Genomic DNA, 13353 nt, shown 5'->3' on the forward strand with positions numbered 1-13353 from the left:
ATGTAAGACGGTAAAAATAAAAATAACTTTAAGTGAGCATCTTAAAACTCACTGGAGGAAATCTCCCTAGGTTTACAGTCAAAGAGTAAGGCCATAGAAACGGTTTAATACTTTCATGCAAACATGAAAAACACTGCTTTACTGGTTTGTTTGTAGAAAACGTGACAAAACCTAGGAAAAGGAGCTCAATTTAGAAATCTTTCTGTATTTCACTACATATCAACTGTATTACCAAAAGAGATCTCTCCCCTTTGATTTACTTTAAAGCAATTCAGCAATCAAACCCAGAAGTTCCCATCTGGGATTAAAACAATTATTTGCATTTAAATGTTATGCATTATCGAACGCCCAAGCCAGACGCCGATGGCTGCCCTCACAGTTACTGATGTCTTGCGGGAGTCTTGCATGGTCTTCTGATCTCCCTTCTTGCAAGTCTCTGATCCAGCTCTTTATCTACTTCCGCCAGCGTTGATAAAACAAACGCTCGGGAACCCTTTACTGTTTCTAAATCGACACATCAAGTGCAGCACAACATCACAAACACTGTCGAACCACTGGACAGCACGAAAGCAAGGTGTTTCCTGTATAAAACAATTTGGAATAAGTATAAGAAATAATACACCCCGTCCCCCGCTAAAATAAATAAATAATGACAACACGCAACTTGTTGTGTATGGTGTACACAGTTTGGTTCCACGGGGTAGAACGGGTAGTGAAAACACTTCCTCACAGTCAGCTATTCATCATCAAAGACCTTGTGTTAGAATACAAAAGAATCCTAGATAAGAAAGTTGCTGCTTTCAAGCCAAACTATCCCCCCCCCACCCCCAATTCTAGCACCACCTACTAAAGGCCTTGGTCAGTATATTTACAGAGGAACTCACTTATATATAAAAAAAATTTTTTTATAAGTTCTCTAAAACAGTTTTTTTTCCAACTAATATATTATATATATGAACATTGATATATAAATATCAACTGAAAAGGTACTAACAGCTTGCCTCAGGAGAGATTTTCCAGCTATTTTCCATGAGTTCTTTCGACCTCAATTTGTATGACCTTGAGAAAGTAAACAATGTCTGGACCTCAGCAAGGTGTTCCCTAAACAATCCTCACTATCTTGTGCAAATACAAAGAATAAAAATAAGTGTCATTCCATTTCACAAAGGATTTGCCGACTCCAGAACACCCGAGGATCCGCAGACCCCTCCACACACACACGTGTCATGGCATTAATCAGGATTAACAGGGAGGGGAGGGGTCTTGTACACATTACACGGCCCGCTCTGCTTCGCTCCTTACACACACGCATGCCTATACACATTCATACATGAAGAGGGTCACTTCCAGCGGTCTTGTTAATTTTAATGATTTTATATAACCAGATCCATTAAGTTCACTGCTGCTTAACATCACTGATGTGGATGCACTTTCCTGCAGCTAACTCCAATTACCTTGAAGTGTAGGACATTATGAAAGAAGTATTTAAAGCTGTAGGGCTTGTGAACTACTGCTACAATCAGGAAAAATAAAATACAAATAATAATTCCTGAAACGGAAATCTACCAAAGCCACCCCTTGACAATAGCATGTTGACATGATCGGAATGTCAGATCAGATTGAAAGTGCTGCGAAATGTCAAGCAGCTTTTAAAAAACAATATTACTAGGATTTCTTTTTTCAGGTGCAGGTTTCACCTGAGCCTTTCACCTCTACGTATTACACTGCTCATGAAATTATATATATTTCCATTCCCTATAAATGAATTAACAGATTGTACCCGAGTATTTAACACGGTCAGTGGTTGTTGTTGAGTTGGTGTACATCCGTGTCGGCCCATGTTTTCTTAGGATTCATCTCCATCCCATTCTAAGAAGGCTTAGGGGAAGTCTGCAAAACAAATTTCAGAGTCTTGCTACAAAAGACGTCGAAATGTTAATCTAGCCTCAAATCCTGATAGCTGTGACCTTGAGCAAACAGCCAAAAGCTCACAAAGTGCGCCATACAGAGATCTACAGAGAAGCTACATGTTGAAGCTTGAAGTAGGCCACCCCATGAAACCAAGTTCCTTTCTTTAAAGGAGCAGAAGCAAGTTTGTGGACAGTGCTTTGTGGTCGAGATTCAATAACGGAGGGAAAGATAATTAGGCACTTATCAATTATGTACAGGGAAGGGATTGGTTTTATGTGTGCCATACGCTGCCACTGACAGTGTAGCTCATTCTTCACATGACACCCCCGTAAAACACAAAGCAATCTGTGGAATGAGGCTGGAACTTGGGTTAAGTAGCCAATCGTTTTAAGTTGGGCCAATAGTATCTGATGCCCAGAGAGCTGTCATGATTTTGAAAACGAAAGTGTCCAAATCAAAGCCAGCATCAGCAACTCTCCCTAGAGAGTCAGAAAATAGAGTTGGCCTTGATTACAGTGTTTGAACTCCACATCGGGAGTCATCGCTTATCTTGACGGAAAAACAAACATGCTGACAGTCCCACACAGACCAGGCTCGCCAGGTCTGGAGATAAGAGCAGCGAGGAACAGGATCTGGGAAAACACTGAAAGCCTACTCGTGATACAGAAGGTAGGGTCAATTTCCCCATGGAGGGGGATAGAAGACTCAAACCAATCCCCCTTTGGAATAAACTCCTAAACCAAAAGTCTATACTGCTTTGTGCAGCACTACAGTACACCTAAGTCCAGTCCACATCTCTCTCCACACCTTCCATCTGTGGGGATGCTTGTGACCGCGCTCTCCCCCTGCGATGAACTAACCACTTTCTCAGGCACTGGACCCTTTCCAAAAGCTAAAGCATTCATTTGCGATTGTGTGCGCTTACATTATTTAATGGCTATATTTGCCAAGACAGTAGTGTCTTAAACATTTCACTATTTGATCAATCACGGACTTTCCCCCATGCCTCTGGGAACGATTCCCATTAAATATGTAAAAGCTAGAAAATTATGGCGGGGGAGCGAAAAAGAAAAAACACTCAGTTAGAGTCCTGCTAGATAAAGGGAGCTGTTTGAATACAGCAAATTTAAGGAGTGAGGTGTTTAATAGTAGAACAATAGGGTTCCTTCTCATTTGCTTATCGGTCAAGAGAGAAAGATAGAGAAATAATTAGTAATTATGATTAGGAGTCATGTAGCGTATTTGCACACAGTGCCTCGTTTTTCATGTGTTCCAGCAAATTAAGGAAGTTCCCCCGAAGCTGCTGAACAAACAAGATGTGTAACTAATGAAAACCAAACACTTGCCAAAAGAATCAGGAGGTACAGGCTGACAAAATACTCAAAACACACACGCATTTCAATCCCTTCCCTTGTATCCGCACCAACAAAAATCTCTTACAGAGCGTGGACTGGGCTGTTTAACATGGTGGTGTTCTGCTCATGAGAACGATTATAGGTAAGTGGACGGGAATCCTTCAATCCGATCAAAGGACGGAAGAACGGAAATGGTCGTCAGACAGAGAAAACAAGAAAAATGTACAAGCAAGGACTGTGTACTGTAATAACGTTTGTGATAATCGTCTCTTCTATGCTGGGATGAATGAGGTCAAAAGCAATCTAGGACACTTTAAAACATTTTATTAATAAAACCAGACTTGAGAAGAAGGAAAAAAAGGGAGTGAATTAGGGTCAGCTTATAGTTCTATGTTCTTGTTCTTAAAAGACACTTTCACAGATTAGACTTGTTATGTTGAACTTGTCTTGTACTATCTTGTGAAGATGCTCACTAAGCAGAAGAAAAGGTCTTCTTAATGGAATAGCGGGGCTGGCGGTGGGGTTCCCCTCTAGATATTTAGGCAGAAAGGAAACGGGAGGTCAGAACTCTTTATAATCATTGACTTTTGATTTGAGGTTTTCTTATCAATACTGTATCTCAAAGAACAGCTGCATGCCATCAGCCTCTGGGTTCTATCAATCCAGTTGGAGGGGGTGTCAGTTCAGTTTGCCAGACTTGCCAATGGAAACGGGCACACATCTGCACACCCTCAGAATACGGGCATTAGACAGGACCATAGACCACATCAATCACAGGTTGTTTGGGTCAGTTTGCGCACCGAACTCCACACAACAGACACAAGTCATCTATTCTGACAGGTGTAATTAATTTAATTTGAGAGTTTTTCCAGTATAAACCCCCATCCCCCTGCCCGCTGTGTGCTGTGTACATCTGGGAACACTAGGTTTACCGATTGTGTAATTATGATGCTACTGCAAACGACCACACACCTGGCAAACTGGCAGTACCTTCAGTACTAAAAGCGCCTCTGAGAGCACCACCTAGGATTACATACGGGTGGGTTCTGCCCCCTCCAAAAAAAAAGAAAAGGAAAATACATTTAAAAAAAACACTTGTTAATGTTTCCCCTTTTCCCATCAGAGCAGTGAATCAGCTGCAGTCCACACACACTGAGGTTCATTCCAACACTGCACATACCACTGCTTCAAAAAGACTGGCACTGATTCGCAGTTTGTGGGCAAGCAAACAGGCTTTTTAAAGGAAGTAAAGGCTACATCTGAGGGAATCAGAAGCCCTGTTGAAAGCTATTGGATGGCCCTGGGATGACACCACGGAGCTGCTCTGAAGGAAGACCGATTCAGAATCACGCGAAATGCCATCAAGACGATCCACCCTCTGCCTCATTCCATCGACCATCCGCACCTGCTCACACACAAGCATTCCCCAGAGGCTGAGTAACTCTCAATACAATCCGCACTGTAAGAATGACCGCCGGCGAGCCCCGAAGTAGCAGGAGGAAGCATAGGTTACAGATTTGCCTCTCACATCTCAGCAGGCTGACTGCTACTTTCCACTATCCCCCCATGACAGAGTAACTCGCACAGCTCAGTTCCTCAGATGGCAAAATGGAACGTGCACTCACAATCTCTCCAGCTGAAAGCAAGCATATCTCTCTCTCACTCTCACTCTCACTCTCACTCTCTCTCTCACTCTCTCACTCTCTCACACACACACTCACTCACACTAAAGTAGATTGTGCTTTTAAAGAAGACGAAGTGAAGTACAGTACTGACCTGTGAGCCTGTCGATCACTGCCGTCCAGAGCTAACAGCAGTGCTCCTGTCTTACAGCTCACAGCCCTCTCCAGGTGAGGCCGAGAAAACAATTACATCATCCCTGTCAGCACATACACCTGTTTCCTGAGGAAGCCCCGCCCACTCCAGTCATGCTCAACTCTAAAAGGGCCAGAGTCCAAAAGGGCCGTCACTCTCTTCAAAGCCTGTTTGCTTTCCAGTCTTTTAAAGCAGGACTTTCAATGTCAGCTCCCAGAGTGCAACAGTGTTTTTGGACCAACTGTAGCTCTCAATGGCTTAACTAACCTAGTTGTTTAAGCAATTGCACACAGATGACATTATTGAAAGGTCTTTTACACTGAATGCCTATAAAGATTCTTTGGATTCAAGGGGTACTACCTGTAATGTAGTTTGCAGACAAATTAAATTACCAGGAGCTTGGCTGAAACAAAAGCCAGAAGAGACTAAACTGCAGTGTGAGAAAGGATTCTAAAATTGCCTTTAGACAAAAATACATTTAAATTAAGGATTACACAGGTGCCCATTTAGTATTGTTGCTTCAGCTAATCAGCAATTTGCATGTTTCAACAACGTACCAAGACACTGACTAAGAGTGTTTGGATTTCATATGCGCCACAAATTAAAACCACAGAAGTAACAAAATTCCCATAAATGTTATCACTATTGTATATGAGAAAATACCTTAAACTGATTAGATCTTGACATATTTTATCTTGTTTCCTCTTTATTCCAATAGAACAAGGTTTTACTTTTACCCACACGTCCTATTTACATCCCAGTGCCACTCAGTGGCCAAAAGACGTAACTGTTTCCTATCCCTGCAGGAATAAAGCTGACATCTTATGTACTGCTAACTTCCTTTCCTATGCTTCAGCTACAGTCAACATGCACAAAATGTCATCTTGTACTTACTAGGGAAATATCACCATGTGATCACAAATCCAAGGCTTAAGAGACTATGATTTTCAACTAAAAATCCTTCTTTTATTATTAACATAAATGCGGAAGGATACCACTCTGGCATGATTAGTCTATCAGGTCTATCTGGTGTTAAACAGCAGACTAATTTGTCATTAAAAAGATGATCCAATAAAACACCCCCCCAAGATATTGTACTGATTGTAATTTAAACAGTGTTTGGACACAAAGGAGCTGTCTGTCATCTGTCTCCATCAATCTGTTTTGGAGTCCCGATGATGATGATTATATATACTTTTTATATATAAATCTGTATTATCCCGTAATCCTGCCAGTGAGATCAACACTGCTCCCAAAGAGACCCCAGGCAGGACCGTGACGCAGTGCCCTGGAAGAGAGCCAGAACAGGAGAAGGGGGAAAGACTGAGAAAGGGAGAAAGTAAATGAATATTTAAAAGAGGAAGAGAGAAAAGAACTAAAGCGGTTTTCTTTCACTTCACTTCTAAACAAATGTTCTTCAGAGTGGATTATAAAATCAAGTTGTTGTTTTTTAATATAAATTTCCAACCTGCCGATATGCTAGACCCCGGCACCGCTGCCATTAGTCACAATCTCATTATCGATGTCATATTTTGTTAACAAGCTATCACATTTTTAACAAGTGAATATGTATAGATAGGGTTTGTCTCCAGCACGCACTCCAAAACATCATAGTTAATCACGTAGGTGTTTACACAGAAATTAGTCTTATCCCAGGCAATTATGCGGTCTCATTGCTGCCTAAGCCAATGAGAATCCTTGGTTTATTTGGCATGGACTTGTCTCTCTGGCTTTCGTATACATTTAGTTTTGATCTTGTTCGTGTAATGTGTAAATATAATGGAAGCAAAATGTTGCCCAGGAAGAAAAGAAATGTACACTGGTGCCCAATTTCTATAGCAGAAGAAAAGATATACAGAAACTTTTCATGAGCCCAAAACCAGTTTGGATGGTAACAAGCAAGTCAGAAGTATGGCAGTATTTTGGTGATCTCTGCATGAGAGATGATAAGCTCAAACCCTTCACATGCGGTCACGACCCATCACCTGGAAGGTTGTCGTGGTGAGGCTGAAGGTGTCGGAGAGTCTCCATCACAAAGATCATTTTATGGACTCACACAGTCATAGGTCACAATCGCAAATATTACAGGTAGGAATATTTACTAGATCTAGGGCCAAGTTATTTCACAGGCCTGATTTAGTAAGGTGATATGGTCAATTAGGCCTAACAATCTGATTAACATTTTCCTTTGGGACTATGTGCTTTCTTTTCAAGCATTTATTTTTATTTTTAAATTAAAACATAAACCCTCACAGTTTGTAGATTTACAAAGAGTCAAACACATTTATATGTTTTTTTTTAGCAAAATATGGATCTGCATTTAAAAATAAATCATTATGTTAACTGCATTTACTGCACGCCCTATGCAATTCAGTCATGTATAATATATTGTGACATATTCAAAAGGATGTGATTTCTTTTGGCCTTGATTAGCTAAGGCTATTTATTAAATAATGATTGGTCTAGTATAGTATTAGACCTACATTTTAGATCTAAATGTTCGGTATCCTTTGCTTTTTGTGTTTTATGTTTGGAGCAGCAACAAGAGCTGTACCACAATCCAGTCGCGCCACATTAGCAGAGTTGTTCATATAGTTTCCAAACATCTTCCTTCTCACTGACAGAGCACCTGCAAACTGTTCAAAATCTTCTTTCCTAGAATAAAGCAAATGAACTGAAGCAAGCCGAACTCCAGTGATGTGGTGCAAGCAAAAGCTCGGATGCAAGGAGTGAGATAAACGGAGACATTGTAACATGGTTTTGTTTAATCCTGTGAAGAGAGGTTTCAAGCATTTCTTGGAGAATAAAGAGAATATTGCAATTGAATCCCCATGAAGAAAAAAATCTCTTACTGACATATTCCTTGCAATGAAAACTAAATTGCAGGAAGAGTTAGAAAACATGCAGAGTGTGTCTCAGGTTTGATGGATGCACCGACTAACATAACTGTAAACCTTATATGGGTCTGAGAGTGGCATATATAAATGCCGGGTGGCAACGCAGAATAGCAACTTTGTCATGCGAGGTCTTGCTCACACATACAGGGGAGGCTTGTGTGATGAATGAGTTACAGGGCTTTGTCCCTGGAAGGAATCTGGAGCTATATTCAATGCATGATGGTGCAGCAAATATGAAATGTGCAAAAGCAGATTTCTTCAAGTAGAAGAAAATATTCACAGTTTGGTGAATTATACATCCAGAGCTGATGGGGGATAGAATAAACAAAGTATCTGAGTTGCATACAAATGTCAGAACATAGTCACAAACTCGCCACTTCAAAGGTTACTGAATAGAAGAAGGGATAATAAACACCCAAGACAGGAATGTAATGGATGCCTTTTGAGAAATAATTGCTGTGACACAGAGTGAGTTGCAGGTGGATGGAGACTATCCATTAAGTTATGAAGATCAAGGAGGGGCAGTACATGTCAGTGCTGATTGTGAAGATGATGAAAGGAAGCTTAGTAAGTAGGAGGAGCAGCTGCTAGTACACCCTGAATTCAAGTAATTTAGACCTCAAGCGGGCGGTTTAATGAGAGCCTGAAACATACGTATTGGAAACACAGAGTCGGTGGTCACCCGTGGTGAAAATGAATTGATGACAGAAGTAAAAGGGTTTCTGAAGGGCCTCCACAACTTCACTGAGTGAGACACATCTTGGGTTGACAATACTAATAAGAGCGGAGATCAAAGAATGAGTAAAACCAGACAGAAAGGAACACAATGGATTTCTGAACGCAGAACATTTCAAACACTGTTGAGAGGAGAATCCAAATTTCTACTGACATTCAGGTTGTAGCTTTGCTTGAACCAGGCTACCACTCTGGTACGTGCAGTGAGCACACAAGAGGATCTTGGGAGTCTTGAGGGTACAGAAGAAAGAGTAGCGAGACTGAGAATGAGAAGAATCAGTTAGATGCATGGCCTGAACCAAAAGGCAAGAAACAAAAGCTTATTTCCAGAATGAAAAAGACTCTCAGTGGAGTTAGTGTTGGCCTCACACAGCTAACAGGATGAAGTGAATCGATACATTAATGGTACATCTCTGGAAGACTCTGACCTTCAGTTTTAGAAGGCAAATGTTTCTCTTCCCCAAGGTTAGGAAAAGCAGCAAAGAAAGTATTGGGAATTCAGCATTGTTTTCTACTACTGGATTCATTTTAAATGGCAAAAGGGCATCGCTAGCACCCTTTAGGCTACACTTTGTTTCATTTGTGCCAAGGATTTATTTTGACCAAATAGTCTCAAATGCATAGAATTTGAATGCGCTCTTTCTTTTTGGTGAGTAGAAACATTTACCAGCATTAAGCATTTTCAGCCACTACTAGTAATTAACTATTAGTTTGGTCATTTTGATTGATCACCTACCTGAAACTTTTATGTTTGCATCTATGAATTAAAGAAATGTCCTTTTTGCAGAGATACAAGATATGATGTACCTTGGAATTTCACAGTATAAGTATATGGCTAATATAACATTTTCAGGTGTTTATTTTCCACAGTATTCGTCTCTGTCTTATTATATTTAAGTAAGGTGACTTTTGTTTCAGATGTTTATGTTTGGTAATGGTAGTGGGAAACGTCTGGCCCAGTGGCCCCAGTATAATTTAGTGAGAGTCAGATTTATCTGACTAAGTCTGACTACTTAGTTACATTTTGAAATGTTTCTGGCACCTGGGTCTACTATATGAAGTGAGCGTTTTTCTTTTTTCTGTTGCCCCAGTTCTGACCTACACCTACTTCAAGCACAGAGACCGTTTGCAATAAAATAAAAATAACAAAAAAGAAACTCACATGGTACTTGTTTGACACCCAACTGAGGAACCAATCTTTAGTTTCCAAAATGATCACTTGGTGTTATAACTGCAGCTAGGGAACCAGATTGTGCAGTGAGAAAAACAATTTCTCAAGGAAAAACAGGAGGCAGGCCAGAAAGTTCCATCTGTGTTTATTGAAAGTAATATTAGGTTGGCGGTAGTTCAGCTGAGGAGACTCACAGAACTTTATTGAAACCAAGTATTTTCTTTGATCTTTACAAATAGTGTTAAAATCATAAAGGCAAGGTAAGCAAATTCATCGCAATAAACGTCCCAATAAACCAAAATCTTCCGTAACTCCCTGTGCTGTGCATGATAACAATAACAAACAATGCGGTGGTACCTGTTCAAGTCACTTGTTTTTGTCAAAGAGCCCCGGCTCAACTAATGGAAGTCAGGGTGTTGAATCTGTCAGTGTTAAGCTGGTGTTTCTGAAGGCATCGGTGGCGGGTTTGTTTTGCCTTGCCTGGGGAAAGGTTTGGAAAAACAGTTCTGAGGCACTGGCAGCTCTGTGACTTTCAAAGAATTGTTATGACAACAAACCTACAAATATTGAACAGCAGGTATATTTCATCTAGGTTATGTCACAGGGAGAAAAACGCACACTCAATGCCTACAGCAACTTTATTTGTGGTTTAAGGGCTGAAGCAACTAGAATTTTGTAACAGACTACATGTTCACCTAGCAAATGTGGCAAATGTGCTTTGTCCAGTTCTGGCCAATTGCACAACTATGTACACAAACAGCTGCGGTGACTTTACAAAAGTGATGTAGCAGGGCGGGGGAAAGTGTAGTCCCAATAGTTCAACTACTGAAGTTATCGATTTCAAAGATACAGCAGGAGAAGAGATAGATTCCCATTGAAAAGGTGCAGGCTTTTGTACGAAATGTATCCATAAGGCAGAAAATAATTGAATATAACGAGAACATAATAACACCTGAAGAGCATTACGACAGCTCTGTGTCAATCATTCCTATGCCAACCTTTGGGTATTCTTTCTTCTAGATGAATCACATTGCAGTTTAGTTTTACTGAGCTGAAGTTTGCAGTGCCCATCAGGAACAAGCAGACCACATGGCAACAGCACCTGGAGTTCATTCTCTAAATCTGATATTTGTAAATGTTTTTTTTTTTTTTATATCCCTTCAGGAGTTATAACAGGCACACCATTGCTTCTGAACCACCCAATTAAACTCTAATGAGTCACTAGCAAGTATGTCTGAAGGCAAAGAAATATATCAGTTTGCTCTGATGCCTCTCCTGGTTTATTGCTCCGGGTGCTCACTTTAGTTGTGGACATCTGAGACCTTACTTTACAGAAAAAATGTTTGGCACATCTTGCAATATGGCAAGTGCCCAAACTCTAGACAGCAAACTGCATCTCTACCTTTATGTGAACTGTATCTGATTGTGTTTGTACTGCACTTAGCCCCATCAGAAAACTCGGCACACTGTTTGCCCCCGTTATGACTGAGAGCAATGAAAAAGCAAGCAAAAACAGTTATCAGCATATGGATTTTTTCTTTCCCTCTCCCCCTTTAATTAAAAGCAGGGCTCATTATATCATAAGAGCTAAGAATAGGCCTTTTAACTGTGTCAGAAATTGAGAGAGGAGAGGCAGAGAGCAGAGAGGGAAGGGCAGGTCAGGCTAGTAAAGAGATAATCGATCACTTTTCTTTTGGGTGACAGTCCTCATAAACCATGGCAGGTCTTTTCACTGAGCTTCTGACCCATTTCCATAAGTTAGCAGTTCTGAAATCCACTTGCTGGACTAGTCTGACTATATTCACTTATGCTGTTGATATAGTTCCATGTTTTCCACACTAAGCAGGCATTACGTTTCCATGTTTTTCCAGAGTAAACACTCGATATGTTTCCATGTTTTCATAGTAAACAGTCCCTAACCACCCTCCGGTGATTACTCAAGACAGATCTGTTTTGGACTTTACCTGTAATTCTCCAGAGTTGTCAGCACTCTTATTATGCACTATTATGTCCTTAAATGTACTATCCTTCTTTATGATCACATCTAGTAATTTATTGTTAGCACTTCTATTGTTTTACTGGGACTTCTCCTATGCCTCCCTCTCTTTAGAACATACCTGGGACTTTAACTGCCATGTCTGCACTTGTTAATGATTGTACTAGGACATATGCTCATTGTATTTTGTATTGATTGTATCACTGAACTTTTGCAAATGCTTTAAATTGGATTTTGTATTGAATGTATGTAATAATAAACGAAGCAAAGCCCAGACATGTTTCTCCACAGGGAGCAGGGAAGAAATGCAGGCCCTGGTAAACACACAGGCCTCATCTTCTCCCTCACATACTCCTTGAACTTCTAACCATGTCACCTAGTTGCCCTCCCTACAGACGCAGTTGAACACGTTCTCACCCACTCAAAGAAATCAATTGCGTTTTAGTCCAAGGTTTACCCACCCCCGTGTAATCTCGGTTCAATGGACTGGAATCTTTACAGTCCGCTCCAGGCTGAACCAGTGCTCGATAAACTGAAAATATAGCATTGATTAATAGATACAGTCCCCAGCGCTGCTTTTCTCACCCCAGTCATTATTACTGACCTCTGATCTCCCTCGAACACCCTAAATATCACACAGCAGAATATTTCAATTTCCTTGGCTCTGTAGGGATGCAATAGGTCTCTGCAATCCATCTCCCTAGAACAATGTCTCCTCCTTACATCACATCCAGATAGACCTGACTATACCAGCACCAGCTGCCTACTTTGGGCAGCTACATCTACTGTACAATGAAGTTCCCCCTCTCTCTATGGGTTCTGTATCTGCCTCAGCTTAACACATGTTAAGTTGTACCAATCAAGCAGAGACATTAAGCCTTTATTGACTATTATTTGAAACCTCAATTGAGTCTTAATTAGGTAACGCCCAGCACCTGATAGTAGCACAGAAAAGGGCTTGTAAAAATGGAAATGGATTAAATGTCTTCACAATTGGAGTCTTCTGAGATTCTTTCTCATCGCTCATCAGTTTTCGACAGAATCCCTTGTAAAGAGGATCATTTGGGAGAGCTGACTTACGCTGTACTCTGCCCAAGTCATCCCAAAGCTTGTCCAAATTTTTGACTGGCAGCTTTTCTACAGTTGTACACAATTCTACTTTTAATTTCAAATCCTCATAGTTTTTTTTTTAGCAGCAGCATCACATGAACTCCGCTTAGTGCTGGATTATTCAGAACACAGTTTTTGCATGACTGAAAATCTCTATTCCAAATTGGACAGGGCGAGTGTTTCACATTCATCACACGGAAATATTCAGAACACGAAAAAAAATAAAGAAAGGAAAACAGAACAGTCCAAACTCAAGAGCCCTGATCGCAAACATAAGCAGTCATCTACAGCGACATTTCTGAGGTAATTGTACGGATAAGTGTGCTCTCCTTTGTTGAGCCTGTCTGATTCCTATGTTTGGCG

General features: G+C 40.6%; 1 protein-coding gene across 8 annotated transcripts in view; it reads right to left on the reverse strand.

Moving 5' to 3' along the window:
* usp54a (ubiquitin specific peptidase 54a) overlaps positions 1 to 13353 on the reverse strand; it is an 86062-nt gene that overhangs the window by 64654 nt on the left and 8055 nt on the right. For 6 of the 8 annotated variants that reach the window (XM_066693923.1, XM_066693922.1, XM_066693920.1 and 3 more), the window contains exon 1: positions 5043 to 5128. The exons of the other annotated variants lie outside the window; for them this stretch is intronic. The gene's annotated coding sequence lies outside the window, so the exon portion shown is untranslated. Of the gene's footprint in view, positions 1 to 5042; positions 5129 to 13353 lie in introns of those variants that run through there. 8 annotated transcript variants of the gene reach the window in all.

The sequence above is a fragment of the Amia ocellicauda genome, chromosome 20 (genome assembly GCF_036373705.1).
Source record: "Amia ocellicauda isolate fAmiCal2 chromosome 20, fAmiCal2.hap1, whole genome shotgun sequence".
Taxonomy (NCBI): Eukaryota; Metazoa; Chordata; class Actinopteri; order Amiiformes; family Amiidae; genus Amia; species Amia ocellicauda.